Source organism: Choloepus didactylus, chromosome 7 (assembly GCF_015220235.1).
Source record: "Choloepus didactylus isolate mChoDid1 chromosome 7, mChoDid1.pri, whole genome shotgun sequence".
Taxonomy (NCBI): domain Eukaryota; kingdom Metazoa; phylum Chordata; class Mammalia; order Pilosa; family Megalonychidae; genus Choloepus; species Choloepus didactylus.
The window spans coordinates 74,001,276-74,018,353 of record NC_051313.1 but is presented as its reverse complement, the minus strand read 5'-3'; the positions used below and the strand labels follow the sequence as shown (position 1 = coordinate 74,018,353).

The 17,078-nt window shown below is 35.8% G+C and overlaps 1 protein-coding gene across 2 annotated transcripts in view; it reads right to left on the bottom strand.

The window, feature by feature from the left end:
• LOC119539802 (pleckstrin homology domain interacting protein) overlaps nt 1-17,078 on the bottom strand; it is a 143,627-nt gene that overhangs the window by 68,439 nt on the left and 58,110 nt on the right. The gene's annotated exons all lie outside the window — the stretch shown is intronic.

The window sequence follows — 17,078 nt, the reverse complement described above, 5'->3', positions numbered from 1 at the left end:
TCGGAACACAAACACTTTATCAGGTAAGAAACACCTCCTCTCTGTTCCGGTATCCACTGATCTAGAACAAACTGAGTTCTGTTAGCAATATCCCAAAAAATGCCTGAAAAAAGACAGAAGTGGTAATTTTCTTTAGTATTAAAAATCTGGCACAGGTATGGAGGCACAGTTCACCAAACACAGAAATAAAGTTACAATTTTGAAGAAGAGAAGTTGATTTCTCAAGAAGGTTTGCATTTTGGTCAAATGAGAAATATCACTCTAAAAGGAAGGGCTCTACCTAAGAAATTAATATAATATCACAAATGGAAGAGCCTCAAAAAGAAACTAGCTTTTCCTTTGGCTTGTTAAAAAGAAGAAATGCACCCACTGGTGCTTATTTAGTGCTGTTTTGGATGGTGATAATAATGGAAATGAAATAAGAATAACTTTCTTAAAATATATTAAGGAAAAGTAGTAAATTCACCTATGGTCTAACATACATTAGGATTTACCATAAAAGTAAGAAAATGAATCTTAAGTGAAACAGGATTATTTCCTGGTTGTGAAGAAAGTTGGAGGATAGGATATCAGAAGAAGGTAACTGATTCCAAGTCTACTCGAAAACTATTCAAAAAATGAGAAAGAATAGGACTATTTCTCCAGATTAACAAAAAGAGATTAGAAGCCATATAGCTTGGTATATAGTTTGTCTTATATAAGACTACAAGTGGAAAGTCAGGATTCAAGCCTCTATTTTTCAATATTTTTTAGGCAAACAGAAAAATATTAAATTACATAAAGCGTTATAACTAACTAACCACATGAATCAAATTTTACCTCTAAATAGAACTATTCATTAAAATCCCAAGATCAAAGAAATGAAATTGCCTTGGTCTTTGTGTTATTACAAGACTTACTTATCTCGGTTCACTCAAAATTTCACAACGAATAAGGCAGAAATCAAAAAAGCAACATCTTTATAAATCCACTCTAAACGCTTCTAGGACTGTAATATTAAAAGTCTAAGTTCAAAATTCTAAGTATACAATTTGAAAGAAATCTGATTCAGCAATGCCAAAGAAAATGTGATAGGTACTCATATGCATGGTATCCTTTATGTGATGTTTAGGCAATCTTTTGCTACAATTCTTCTTTTTGCGGTAATCTACCCTATACCCAAGCTATATTCTAACACTGCTACATTTATAGTTATAGAAGATCTCTAAAAGAATATTTGGGAGAGTTGGAATTTATAAAACTCGAAAAAAAAAAAAAAACAATAAAGAAAAAGAGCAATCACATTTAAAACTACTGTCTCCTACATAATACATTCCATTGTGAATACGGCAGAATTATACCAATTTTCTTGGTGTAAGGCATCTGTTTAACTTCAAAGTGACTTTTATGGAGAAAATGAAAGAACACATACATAATCTCAGAAAAAAGCAGCAGATCATTTAGATTAATCATTGGTCATTAAAGAAGGCAGTATCTGTTTAACTCATGAACAAATCAGAAAAGGTGCCTATACTCTTAATTAAAATACCAAGTTTATCTTTACTAAGTGCTCCTCAGAAAATAAATACCCATAACTATAAATGCAGAGATTTTCCAAAGAGCAGACACAAATGAGGGAAATATTTTATTTTCCCTACAAAACTAAAAATATCCTAGTTGTTTTTGTGATTTATGATCAACTAAATCAACCAGAAAAGTTAAACAGTTCTTTCCAAAGGGTTTCCTCTTTTCAAACTAGGTTCAAAGTATTTATGAGTTAAGGCTTCTCAAAGGAAAAATTTAATACTGAAGGCACTATCGGAATAAACAGAGAAATAAGCTTATTGTTGATCTTAAAAAACCAAAAGGAAAAGATTTTCCTCTATCCATATAGGTGTTTGTGCCTATCAGAAAATTAAATGTACTGCTTAACAAGAAATGAGTCAACATAAAATTTAATATTGTATGTAGTTTATGATAGTATTTATTGCATACTACAGTAAAATAATTGTAAAATACAAATTAGTAAGTAATAATGACAAATTTTCAACGTAAGTGACTTTTAGGTGACTTATTCCTTTAATACAATTCAAGTATGCTTGCTATACATCATTTAGGATAGATGTAAATAAAGACCACATAATAAAACTTATATGTATTCAATAAAAATAAGGAAGAGCTAAGATAAGCCACAAGTCAGTATTTATCAGTAACTTCAAGGATTTCAAGAATGAGGATAGTTCAAAGAAAAGAAAGAAAAAAATAGTCAATGATTGCAGTAAAGTTTTTTTGTTTTATTTTTTAGAGCAAGAGATAAGAACATCAGACAAGTTAAAACAACAAGAATCCCTCATTAGAAAACTGTCATACTAACTAAAGAATTCTAGAAAATTTACCATGAAATGAGTAGTACAATCTTATTAAGAAGTTAAGAGATTTATACTAAACTTAAAAAAAAAATCAAATCAATACAAAAATTTGAGTCAAGAGCTTGATAATGCTAGAACTGTTATAGGTAATGAAAAATTCTAGCCTTTCTGTGGAGTGGAAAAATGAGTAAGTAAGGAGGACAGAGATTAATCTCTCTGTGGAATGACAGAGATAATTTAAATGATCACTAAGTCCTATAGAGTACTAAAATCCTACCATCTGATGTTCAGGAAGGCTTCTTGGAAGAACGAAACAAATCTGGAAATGAGGTATATTAAAATCACTAGAATGCAGACTAAAAACTAAAGGATTTAAAAATTACATCAATTATGAGAAACATATATAAAGCTGAACATGGGAAGTAGGTACTCATAGAGGACCTCAACATGAGGCAGGAAAGTTAAAAATTATGGGATAACTTAGGCAGAATCACTGTCATTTGTATTTATTTCAACTCTATGACCAAGACCACATTTTTGTCTTGTTTTTTAAATATAAGGGAGCATCTTTCTTAGAAATACTTCAAAAACAAAAACTACAGATCTAAATAACCTAATAATTTTACAAAATAGACTCATATACCAAGAATAAAAGGGCTGTAAAACTGAATTTCTGTTAAGAATTAGCCTTACAAAGTTTTTCCTTAAATAGAAAGAATCTTTAGTTTACCAACATGGGGAGAAATTAACTTAAGAATGCACATTAGGTACTGAAGAAAGGATACTGCTACACAAGTTTAAAATATGCTTTGGCCACCTTCAAATCATTACTATGGTTATTGCGTAAACAAAGGGAATATATTAAAGGAAGCAATCCACATTTTAATAGTCCAGGTATCATCTACTTTAAAAACTCATTACTGAATGAATGTTACTTTAAATACTGAAAATTCGTTAACTTGTGGTAACATTATCACATATAAGTGAATTTGAAAAATCAGCTCCAAATACTCATTTTAAAAGAAAAATACATATGCGAAACAAATAATTCATCTTCAAATTTAGTGGCATTTTGTTAACCCATACTCTGATTTCCCTCCCTGAAATTTATTCTCCTCCTTTGATCTTTGTGACATATTAGCATGGTGTCTTCCTAACACAATCTCTAGGGATCGTGAACTCTTCTCCAGTCTGCTAAATATGAGTATTTCCCAAAGTTCAGATCTAAACATTCTTCACTCTGCTTCATGAGGAGACAAACACCATTCTATGTGGATGACTTCAACATTTGTTTCTATTTCTATTTCGAAGTGCCAGCTGGTCATTTTAAATAGCTAGTCCAACACTACCTCACAATAAACATATGTAAAAATGAGCTTAAAAAAAAATCCATTCTCCCTTATGTCTTTCATATCTCCATTAATAACAGAATTGTCAAAGTCACTCAGGCTCAACACCCTCAACATACCTATTAAATCTTCCTCCCCTGCCACTTTATAGGCCCCAATCTCTGTATCAGTCACGAAACACCAAATCTTATAATGCTGCTTTTCCTTCACAAATTTCCTCAAATCACTATAATTTTTCACAATGGTTTTTGTGATTAAAGTAGTTCTCCATCCACCTACCCAATTTTATGCCTGAAATACTACTTCTGGAAACCAAACTATTTTACTCCTCGTTTTCTGGACTATCTTATAAAGTGATTTATCAAAACTCCCACCATGCTCACTATTCTTTATGATGACAAGATAATTTGAGGCCACAGACAATATAGCTCAATTTATGCTTCACATCTCATCTCCCATTATTTCCAAAATCTATTCCAGACAAATTTCTAAATTTCTCTATGAACACATCTTAACATTTTTTACTTGTTAATAATACTCCTCTTATTCATAAAAGTCATTCTCTTTCTTATTGATTCAATTCCTATTTATCATTCAAGGCATACTTCAATTCTTCCTCCTCAACAAAACCTTTTCTGACCATCTACCTTAAAGTTATCTCTATATCTTTAGAACTGTCATAGCAATTGCCTTTTCTCATTTATGTTACTTTTGGAGACTATTTACCAATATTTACCATTTCTAGTATATTTTATCTACCCAACCTATCTATAAGCTGGCAAGGTTGGTCCCTGTATTTTGTTTGCATAAAAAAGCACTCAAATATCTGCTAATCAAAATGCCTTCACTTGCATGTGTACATTTTGCATAATTTTGTATCCCTTACCCTTAAAACTTATCAAATCTCAAATAATCTTGTGATAGTGGATCATGGAGCATGTCAAATTATTACAAAAAAGTAATTTGCCAAATACAACACAGTATGACAAACTAGAGAGACAGACTCATATTCATGGCAACAAAGTTTAAGATGTCTTTACCTAGATACAGATGACAAAGAGACAGAATACAAAGAACCCCAGAAACCTGAAAGAAAGCAACAAAAACTAAAGTTTATGATCAGAAAATTGAAGGTAATTCATAACACAGAGAAGTTGAAACAATGACTAGAAGTCTCAGAGGGTTCTTTTAACACATACAGTGTGGATATAACATTATCTTGATAGATGATATATAGATAGATAGAAAAAACTCTTGAAATCCTGATTTGTAAGAGATAACATAATTATGATATACCTCTTTTGAGCTTCTCTCTCCCTTCCCTAGACACATACAGCCGCAATCATTTAAAACTAAAGTAGAGGTCACACTGAGAACATGTTAATGTCAGAAGTATGCACATGCAAAAATTCTGAGTGGTGACTGGCAGCCTCTGCTTGTATGGAACACTGTTCTGGATTAGTGGAACATTTTTTTTTTTTTAATCTCAGGTAAAAGAAAGGTTAAGAGGACAATTATAAAAATAAGCAAAAAATTTTTATTAAGTAAATAAAAATTGTTACTTAGAATTCACCCATGAAATGACAAAAGTAAAACAGAAATCAAATTCAGTAAAACCCCTTTCCACTAAGAGACATATTGTAGTCTTCAGTTAAAATCAAAAGCAGACAGGGAACAACAAACTACAGCCTTGAATAGCATGACAGAAACAGAGAGATATGGAGATAGAAATAGTTATAGACATAGCTATTGCCAAATATATATAGAAAAGAAAGAGCACAAGAGAGAGCAAAAGCGCCAGAGATGTAAAGAAAGCCACTAACAGTGGATCTATAAATCCTACGTTCTAAACTACTTTTATTTACTGTATAATATTCAAATAGCTTAGTACTAAGAAATTTGAAAGTTCCTTTTATAAAAGCTTTTCAAATTAATGCATTATTCATTTAGTTAAACTTGTAAGTTAAAACTTGGATGAACCATGATAATTAAACAACAAAAAAAAGCTGTTATAAAACAACTCTATATTTAGGAACACTTAAGGTTATAGGAAACTCCTAACTTGCTTGCATCTTGCAGGGAACTGGAATATACAAAGGCCTTGAAACTTCAATTCAGAGAATTTGCATGTATTTTCAAGTTATTTCTGGGAATAATTTATCTGGTTTTTAGCATTTAATTGGAAATTAGAATCTTTAAACTAGAGTTTAGAACAACTCGCATCAAAACAAAGCTATACTGAAGTTTACGTCCTGCCAATTCCAAATACAAATATGTAGGCTTGCTAAGATATACCTGACTTGTTTGGAATATTCTTAATATATACTACCAGCCTTCCATAAAATAGCCAAATATAGTATACTTTTGCTCTGAATATTCAAGTTATGAAAGGACTGTTCAGCTGAAACACGAATAAATAACTGACACGGATTTAGATGAATATAGTAAGAAAAGCTTAAAAGCTTAAGGCCTGAATTTAGGTCTTTGTTAAAAAAGAAAGAAGTTGTCTTATGTTCACAATCTTCTCTACCATATTCTCTTTAGCGTCATTGCCTTCAGTGATCAAAAAAAAAAAAAAAAAAAAAAAAGGAAAACAAACCAGAAAAGCCCAAGGTTCCCACATTATAAACTATTCTCTTCCAACAAATGCTTTCAAAATTTTATTTTGAGATTATGTTACTTTTAGTAAAAGATGAGAGAATTAAGAGTACAAGGAAGATGTATTGTTTACTCTAGGCTATACCCAGTTTTAGTTTCTTTTAATACATTATTTCATTTGCCATATACTTCTTAGAACTAACAAAATCAAACACAGTGCACTGCTCACCACCCCCAACTGCTTTTCTCACCTACATCTCTATGAGGAAAGCTAACAGTAAAAATAAGGAAAATAACCCCACTGGTTTTTCTGGACAATACCACAAGCAGGTTGAGAAGTCATTCCTAAGATTTTGAAATCAAGTAAATTAGGGGATTAAGTTTAAAAGAAACGGACTTCCCTTTATCTCAATCCCCAATCTCAAACCTTTTAATTTCTTCACAGGTAGCCCTAAAATAAAGAGAGATTTTTTTAAAAGTATGTGTCATAGCTTGATACGGAATTAGATATTTATTTGAATGTTGAAATTCTGTGAAAACTGTGATCAGCTATTTGAAATTTATTAAAATGTAACAGTTACTACATATACAAAAATTCAACCTTTCACTTGAAAGATTTTTGGATAATACGGGATTTTTTACTATTTCTAAAATTTCAAAACAGAATTTTTATTTCCATAACAGGTAACTAAGGTGTGGTAATTGAATACAAAACAATGAATTACAGTTGCATGATTCCATTTGCAAAGCTATTAAAAGCTTCAAGTGGAGCATTCAGTTAATTATCACAAAAAGCAAGGACCAGTATTAAAGCAGAACAGGCAAAATATACTTGAGAAAAACCCGTATTTTGTAAATATCTGTATACAAAATTTTTGTTCTTTAAGTTAACTTTTCTTAGACTCTACGTATAAAGGTGAATTTACTTATTTGTGCTATAAGCTTCAATTTAAAAATTCACACAAAACACTACTTGCTCTTAATACTACTTCATCTAAACTTTCACAACTTCTGGCCTAAGAATGAAGCATTCCATTAGAATTGTTCAGGCTCAAATCCTCCAAGGCATTATGACTAAATGTTCCACATAGCACTAAAACATATTTACTAAATTAACTTGTAATTACTAGCACACTTTAACAAAAAGGATTGAGTTTGTAGTCTATCAGCTTTTATGGCATTTTAGTAACTCAGAAATTTATTGATCAGTTATACAGGGCCAAACAGCTATAAATGTAGCCAAAATCCAACATTCATGATAATGACAGTAAGAACACAAGCTTCTACTCCTCCCTCAAATTGTTTTCCTTCATTTTCTGAAAGAACAATGCTGGATGCTGTATCTTCCATCTGCCCAGAGATAAAACAAGTAATGAGGAGGGCGGGGCAAGATGGCGGACTGGTGAGCTGTATGTTTTAGTTACTCCTCCAGGAAAGTAGGTAGAAAGCCAGGAACTACGTGGACTGGACACCACAGAGCAATCTGACTTTCGGCATACTTCATACAACACTCATGAAAACGTGGAACTGCTGAGATCAGCGAAATCTGTAAGTTTTTGCGGTCAGAGGACCCGCGCCGCTTCCTGCCAGGCTCAGTCCCATGGGACGAGGGGCTGTCAGCTACGGGAAGGAGAAGGGAGAACTGCAGTGGCAGCCCTTATCGGAAACTCATTCTACTGATCCAAACTCCAACCACAGATAGACTGAGACCAGACACCAGAGAATCTGAGAGCAGCCAGCCCAGCAGAGAGGAGACAGATATAGAAAAAACCAGCACGAAAAACTCCAAAATAAAAGCAGAGGATTTTTGGAGTTCTGGTGAACATAGAAAGGGGAAGGGCAGAGCTCAGGCCCTCAGGCTCATATGCAAATCCCGAAGAAAAGCTGATCTCTCTGCCCTGTGGACCTTTCCTTAATGGCCCTAATTGCTTTAGCTCTTAGCATTTCAACAACCCATTAGATCTGTGAGGAGGGCCCTTTTTTTTTTTTTTTTTTTTAATCCTTTTTTCTTTTTGTAAAACAATTACTCTAAGAAGCCCAATACAGAAAGCTTCAAAGACTTGCAATTTGGGCAGGTCAAGACAAGAGCAGAACTAAGAAAGCTCTGAGACAAAAGGCAATAATCCAGTGGCTGAGAAATTTCACTAAACACCAAAACTTCCCAACAAAAGGGGGGTGTCCGCTCACAGCCATCGTCCTGGTGGACAGGAAACACTCCTGCCCATCGCCAACCCCATAGCCCAGAACTGCCCCACACAACCCAGTGTGACGGAAGTGCTTCAAATAACAGGCACACACCACAAAACTGGGCGTGGACATTAGCCTTTCCTGCAACCTCAGCTGATTGTCCCAGAGTTAGGAAGGTGGAGCAGTGTGAATTAACAAAGCCCCATTCAGCCATCATTTCAGCAGACTGGGAGCCTCCCTACACAGCCCAGCAGCCCAGAACCGCCCTGGGGGGACGGCACTCACCTGTGACATAGCACAGTCATCCCTTAACAGAGGACCAGGGGGTGCACGGCCTGGAAGAGGGACCCACTTGCAAGTCTCAGGAGCCATACGCCAATACCAAGGACTTGTGGGTCAGCGGCAGAGACAAACTGTGGCAGGACTGAACTGAAGGATTAGACTATTGCAGCAGCTTTAAAACTCCAGGATCACCAGGGAGATTTGATTGTTAGAGCCACCCCCCCTCCCTGACTGCCCAGAAACACGCCCCAAATACAGGGCGGGCAACACCAACTACACACGTAAGCTTGGTACACCAATTGGACCCCACAAGACGCACTCCCCCACTCACCACAAAGGCAAAGCAGGGGAGAACTGGCTTGTGGAAAACAGGTGGCTTGTGGACGCCACCTGCTGGTTAGTTAGAGAAAGTGTACTCCACGAAGCTGTAGATCTGATAAATTAGAGATAAGGACTTCAATTGGTCTACACATCCTAAAAGAACCCTATCAAGTTCATCAAATACCAAGAGGCCAAAAACAACAGAAAATTATAAAGCATATGAAAAAAACAGACGATATGGATAACCCAAGCCCAAGCACCCAAATCAAAACATCAGAAGAGACACAGCACCTAGAGCAGCTACTCAAAGAACTAAAGATGAACAATGAGACCATAGTACGGAACACAAAGGATATCAAGAAGACCTTAGAAGAGCATAAAGAAGACATTGCAAGACTAAATAAAAAAACAGAAGACTCATTGGTGCTCCAGAAGGGGAAGAAAAGGGTAAAGGTCTAGGAAGAGTATTCAAAGAAATTGTTGGGGAAAACTTCCCAAATCTTCTAAACAACATAAATACACAAATCATAAATGCTCAGCGAACTCCAAATAGAATAAATCCAAATAAACTCACTCTGAGACATATTCTGATCACACTGTCAAACACGGAAGAAAAGGAGCAAGTTCTGAAAGCAGCAAGAGAAAAGCAATTCACCACATACAAAGAAAACAGCATAAAACTAAGTAGTGACTACTCAGCGGCCACCATGGAGGCAAGAAGGCAGTGGCACGATATATTTAAAATTCTGAGTGAGAAAAATTTCCAACCGAGAATACTTTATCCAGCAAAGCTCTCCTTCAAATTTGAGGGAGAGCTTAAATTTTTCACAGAGAAACAAATGCTGAGAGAATTTGCTAACAAGAGACTGCCCTACTGGAGATACTAAAGGGAGCCCTACAGACAGAGAAACAAAGAAAGGACAGAGAGACTTGGAGAAAGGTTCAGTACTAAAGAGATTCGGTAGGGGTACAATAAAGGATATTAATAGAGAGAGGGGAAAAATATATATGAGAAACACAAACCAAAGGATAAGATGGCTGATTCAAGAAATGCCTTCACGATTATAACACTGAATGTAAATGGATTAAACTCCCCAATTAAAAGATATAGATTCGCAGAATGGATCAAAAAAAATGAACCATCAATATGTTGCATACAAGAGACTCATGTTAGACACAGGGACACAAAGAAATTGAAAGTGAAAGGATGGAAAAAAATATTTCATGCAAGCTACAGCCAAAAGAAAGCAGGTGCAGCATATTAATCTCAGATAAAATAGACTTTAAATGCCGGGATGTTTTGAGAGACAAAGAAGGCCACTACATACTAATAAAAGGGGCAATTCAACAAGTAGAAATAACAATCGTAAATGTCTATGCACCCAATCAACATGCCACAAAATACATGAGAGAAACACTGGCAAAACTAAAGGAAGCAATTGATGTTTCCACAATAATTGTGGGAGACTTCAACACATCACTCTCTCCTATAGATAGATCAACCAGACAGAGGACCAATAAGGAAACTGAAAACCTAAACCATCTGATAAATGAATTAGATTCAACAGACATATACAGAACATCACATCCCAAATCACCAAGATACACATACTTTTCTAGTGCTCACGGAACTTTCTCTGGAATAGATCATATGCTGGGACATAAAACAAGCCTCAGTAAATTTAAAAAGATTGAAATTATTCAAAGCACATTCTCTGACCACAATGGAATACAATTAGAAGTCAATAACCATCAGAGACTTCAGAAAATTCACAAATACCTGGAGGTTAAACAACACACTCTTAAACAATCAGTGGGTTAAAGAAGAAATAGCAAGAGAAATTGCTAAATATATACAGACAAAAGAAAATGAGAATGCAACATACCAAAACCTATGGGATGCAACAAAAGCAGTGCTGAGGGGGAAATTTACAGCACTAAACGCATATATTAAAAAGGAAGAAAGAGCCAAAATCAAAGAACTAATGGATCAACTGAAGAAGCTAGAAAATGAACAGCAAACCAATCCTAAACCAAGTAGAAGAAAAGAAATAACAAGGATTAAAGCAGAAATAAATGACATAGAGAATAAAAAAACAATAGAGAGGATACATATCACCAAAAGTTGGTTCTTTGAGAAGATCAACAAGATTGACAAGCCTCTAGCTAGACTGACAAAAGCAAAAAGAGAGAAGACCCATATAAACAAAATAATGAATGAAAAAGGTGACATAACTGCAGATCCTGAAGAAATTTAAAAAATTATAAGAGGATACTATGAAGAATTGTATGGCAACAAACTCGATAATGTAGAGGAAACGGACAATTTCCTGGAAACATATGAACAACCTAGACTGACCAGAGAAGAAATAGAAGATCTCAATCAACCCATCACAAGCAAAGAGATCCAATCACAGTCATCAAAAATTTTCCCACAAATAAATGCCCAGGGCCAGATGGCTTCACAGGGGAATTCTATCAAACTTTCCAGAAAGAACTGACACCAGTCTTACTCAAACTCTTTCAAAACATTGAAGAAAATGGAACACTACCTAACTCATTTTATGAAGCTAACATCAATCTAATAACGAAAACCAGGCAAAGATGCTACAAAAAAGGAAAACTACCGGCCAATCTCCCTAATGAATATAGATGCAAAAATCCTCAACAAAATACTTGCAAATCGAATCCAAAGACACATTAAAAAAATCATACACCATGACCAAGTGGGGTTCATTCCAGGCATGCAAGGATGGTTCAACATAAGAAAATCAATCAATGTATTACAACACATTAACAATTCGAAAGGGAAAAAGCAAATGATCATCTCAATAGATGCTGAAAAAGCATTGGACAAAATCCAACATCCCTTTTTGATAAAAACACTTCAAAAGGTAGGAATTGAAGGAAACTTCCTCAATATGATAAAGAGCATATATGAAAAACCCACAGCCAGCATAGTACTCAATGGTGAGAGACTGAAAGCCTTCCCTCTAAGATCAGGAATGAGACAAGGATGCCCGCTGTCACCACTGTTATTCAACATTGTGCTGGAAATGCTAGCCAGGGAAATCCGGCAACACAAAGAAATAAAAGGCATCCAAATTGGAAAAGAAGAAGTAAAACTGTCATTGTTTGCAGATGATATGATCTTATATCTGAAAAACCCTGAGAAATCGACGATACAGCTACTAGAACTAATAAACAAATTTAGCAAAGTAGCAGGATACAAGATTAATGCACATAAGTCAGTAATGTTTCTATATGCTAGAAATGAACAAACTGAAGAGACACTCAAGAAAAAGAGACCGTTTTCAATAGCAAATAAAAAAATCAAGTAACTAGGAATAAACTTAACCAAAGATGTAAAAGACCTATACAAAGAAAACTACGTAACTCTACTAAAAGAAATAGAAGGGGACCTTAAAAGATGGAAAAATATTCCATGTTCATGGATAGGAAGGCTAAATGTCATTAAGATGTCAATTCTACACAAACTCATCTACAGATTCAATGCAATCCCAATCAAAATTCCAACAACCTACTTTGCAGACTTGGAAACGCTAGTTATCAAATTTATTTGGAAAGGAAAGATGCCTCGAATTGCTAAAGACACTCTAAAAAAGAAAAACGAAGTGGGAGGACTTACACTCCCTGACTTTGAAGTTTATTATAAAGCCACAGTTGTCAAAACAGCATGGTACTGGCACAAAGATAGACATATAGATCAATGGAATCGAATTGAGAATTCAGAGACAGACCCTCAGATCTATGGCCGAGTGATCTTTGATAAGGCCCCCAAAGTCACTGAACTGAGTCATAATGGTCTATTCAACAAACGGGGCTGGGAGAGTTGGCTATCCATATCCAAAAGAATGAAAGAGGACCCCTACCTCACCCCCTACACAAAAATTAACTCAAAATGGACCAAAGATCTCAATATAAAAGAAAGTACCATAAAACCCCTAGAAGATAATGTAGGAAAACATCTTCAAGACCTTGTATTAGGCGGCCACTTCCTAGACTTTACACCCAAAGCACAAGCAACAAAAGAGAAAAAAGATAAATGGGAACTCCTCAAGCTTAGAAGTTTCTGCACCTCAAAGGAATTTCTCAAAAAGGTGAAGAGGCAGCCAACTCAATGGGAAAAAATTTTTGGAAACCATGTATCTGACAAAAGACTGATATCTTGCATATATAAAGAAATCCTACAACTCAATGACAATAGTACAGACAGCCCAATTATAAAATGGGCAAAAGATATGAAAAGACAGTTCTCTGAAGAGGAAATACAAATGGCCAAGAAACACATGAAAAAATGTTCAGCTTCACTAGCTATTAGAGAGATGCAAATTAAGACCACAATGAGATAGCATCTAACACCTATTAGAGTGGCTGCCATTAAACAAACAGGAAACTACAAATGCTGGAGGGGATGTGGAGAAACTGGGACTCTTATTCATTGTTGGTGGGACTGTATAATGGTTCAGCCACTCTGGAAGTCGGTCTGGCAGTTCCTTAGAAAACTAGATATAGAGTTACCATTCGATCCAGCGATTGCACTTCTCGGTATATACCCGGAAGATCGGAAAGCAGTGACACGAACAGATATCTGCACGTCAATGTTCACAGCAGCATTATTCACAATTGCCAAGAGATGGAAACAACCCAAATGTCCTTCAACAGATGAGTGGATAAATAAAATGTGGTATATACACACGATGGAATACTACATGGCAGTAAGAAGGGACGACCTCGTGAAACATATGACAACATGGATGAACCTTGAAGACATAATGCTGAGCTAAATAAGCCAGGCACAGAAAGAGAAATATTACATGTTACCACTAATGTGAACTTTGAAAAATGTAAAACGAATGGTTTATAATGTCGAATGTAGGGGAACTAGGAATAGAGAGCAATTAAGGAAGGGGGAACAGTAATCCAAGAAGAACAGATATGCTATTTAACGTTCTGGGGATGCCCAGGAATGACTATGGTCTGTTAATTTCTGATGGATATAGTAGAAGCAAGTTCACAGAAATGTTGCTATATTATATAACTTCCTTGGGGTAAAGTAGGAACAGGTTGGAAGTAAAGCAGTTGTCTTAGGTTAGTTGTCTTTTTCTTACTTCCTTGTTACGGTCTCTTTGAAATGTTCTTTTATTATATGTTTTTATTTTTTGGTGTTTTTTTTTTGTTTTGTTTTTAATTTTTTTTTTCCATACAGTTGATTTAAAAAGGAAGAACAGGTTAAAAAACAACAACAACAACAAAAAAAAAAACAGGAAAAAAATATGTAGTGCCTCCTTGAGGAGCCTGTGGAGAAGGCAGGGGTATTGGCCTACCCCACCTCAATGGTTGCTAACATGACCACAGACATAGGGAACTGGTGGTTTGATGGGTTGAGCCCTCTACCGTAAGTTTTACCCTTGGGAAGACGGTTGCTGTAAAGGAGAGGCTAGGCCTCCCTATAATTGTGCCTAAGAGCCTCCTCCCGAATGCCTCTTTGTTGCTCAGATGTGGCCCTCTCTCTCTAGCTAAGCCAACTTCAAAGGTGAAATCACTGCCCTCTCCCCTACGTGGGATCAGACACCCAGGGGAGTGAATCTCCCTGGCAACGTGGAATATGACTCCCGGGGAGGAATGTAGACCCGGCATCGTGGGACGGAGAACATCTTCTTGACCAAAAGGGGGATGTGAAAGGAAATGAAATAAGCTTCAGTAGCAGAGAGAGTCCAAAAGGAGCCGAAAGGTCACTCTGGTGGGCACTCTTACACACAATTTAGACAACCCTTTTTAGGTTCTAAAGAATTGGGGTAGCTGGTGGTGGATACCTGAAACTATCAAACTACAACCCAGAACCCATGAATCTCGAAGACAATTGTATAAAAATGTAGCTTATGAGGAGTGACAATGGGATTGGGAAAACCATAAGGACCACACTCCACTTTGTCTAGTTTATGGATGGATGAGTAGAAAAATAGGGGAAGGAAACAAACAAACAGACAAAGGTACCTAGTGTTCTTTTTTACTTCAATTGCTCTTTTTCACTTTAATTATTATTATTATTTTTGTGTGTGTGCTAATGAAGGTGTCAGGGATTGATTTAGGTGATGAATGTACAACTATGTAATGGTACTGTGAACAATCGAATGTTCGATTTGTTTTGTATGACTGCGTGGTATGTGAATATATCTCAATAAAATGAAGATTTAAAAAAAAAAAAACAAAAAAAAAAACCAAGTAATGAAATGAACAAAAGAGCAAGATCAAAAAGAAGCACTTTGACAAATTAAAAATTAGCTGACAGAAAAGAGGTTATCAAGCTAAATAATTAAGATCTTTAAAGATCTAGAGTTCATACCATTATGAAAACATTTCCCAAGACATACCAACTACAGTGTATAATTAGAAGTTAGTTGTGCAGTGACATTGATCAGCACTCAAAAACCAACCATGACCAGATTTAACATTAAGAACTCATTAGAAATAGACAGAAAAACATGCGTTTAACAGTCACCAAGAGATGGAAACAACCCATATGTCCTTCAACAGATGAGTGGATAAATAAAATGTGGTATATACACACAGTGGAATACTATGCAAAGTAAGAAGGAACAATATCATGAACCATATGACAACTTGGATGAACCTTGAAGACATAATGCTGAGCGAAATAAGCCAGGCACAAAAAGAGAAATATTGTATGCTACCACTAATGTGAACATTGCTGGGGGAGAATGCAGGGGTGTTGGGCTTCCCCACCTCGATGGCTGCTGGTGTGCTCGCAGATGTTGGGGACTGGTGGTTTGATGGGCTGGGCCCTAGGTCATGGGGCTTGCCCATGGGAGGACTGCTGCTGCAAGGGATAGGCTGGACCTGCTTGTGGTTATGCCTAAGTGTCTCCTCCTGGATGCCTCTTTGTTGCTCGGATGTGGCCCTCTCTCTCTACCTGGGCCAACTTGGCGGATGGGGTCACTGCCCTCCCCCCTGAGTGGGATGTGACACCTAAGGGTGTGAATACCCCTGGCAACATGGATTATGACTCCCGGGGAGGAATCTGGACCCGGCATCGTGGGATGGAGAACATCTTCTTGACCAAAAGGGGGAAGTGAAATGAAATGAACTAAGTTTCAGTGGCTGAGAGATTCCAAAAAGAGCTGAGAGGCCACTCTGGTGGGCACGCTTACGCACAGTGTAGATAACACTTTTTGGGTTCTAGAGAATTGGAATAGCTAGCAGTAAATACCTGAAACTATCAACTGCAACCCTTGAATCTTGAGGATGATTGTATAAAAATGTAGCTTATGAGTGGTGACAATATGACTGGGAAAGCCATGTGGATCACACTCCCCTTTGTCCAGTGTATGGATGGATGAGTAGAAAAACAGGGGCAAAAACAAAAACACACCCAGTGCTCTTTTTTACTTTAGCTATTCTTTTTCACTCTAATTTTTATTCTTATTACTTTTGTGTGTGTGGTAATGAAAATGTTCAAAAATTAATAAAAAAAATGTTTAAACCCCAAGCATTTGTATAATAGCGAAACATTTCATCTATTTAACGCAGTTTCTTTCTTCATAAAATTAGGAATGAAATATACCCTAATATATTACAAGTTTTCATGAGACCCAAAGAAGATAATGGATGTGGAGGCATTTTGGAAACCATTAAAAACCATGTAAAAAATAAAGGGTGCATCTTTATTTTAATGAAATGAAGGGTAAGTTTTCTGTTTTTGTTTTAATGCAGGATTTTTTTATCCTTAGTTTCTATTTTGTTTTTCTTACAATTTGAAGACTATGAATACCAACCTAGTCTACTTATTACATAACTTGTTTCTTCAGCCCTTCAGAAGTTTTTCCATCTCTCATCCATAGTTCGAACAGGAAAAATATCATCTAAAACCCTTAAACAATAAATAATTTTTAAGGCAGTAATGTAATTAATCCATTAGCTAATTATAAAAAATATACAATATAGCATGGCT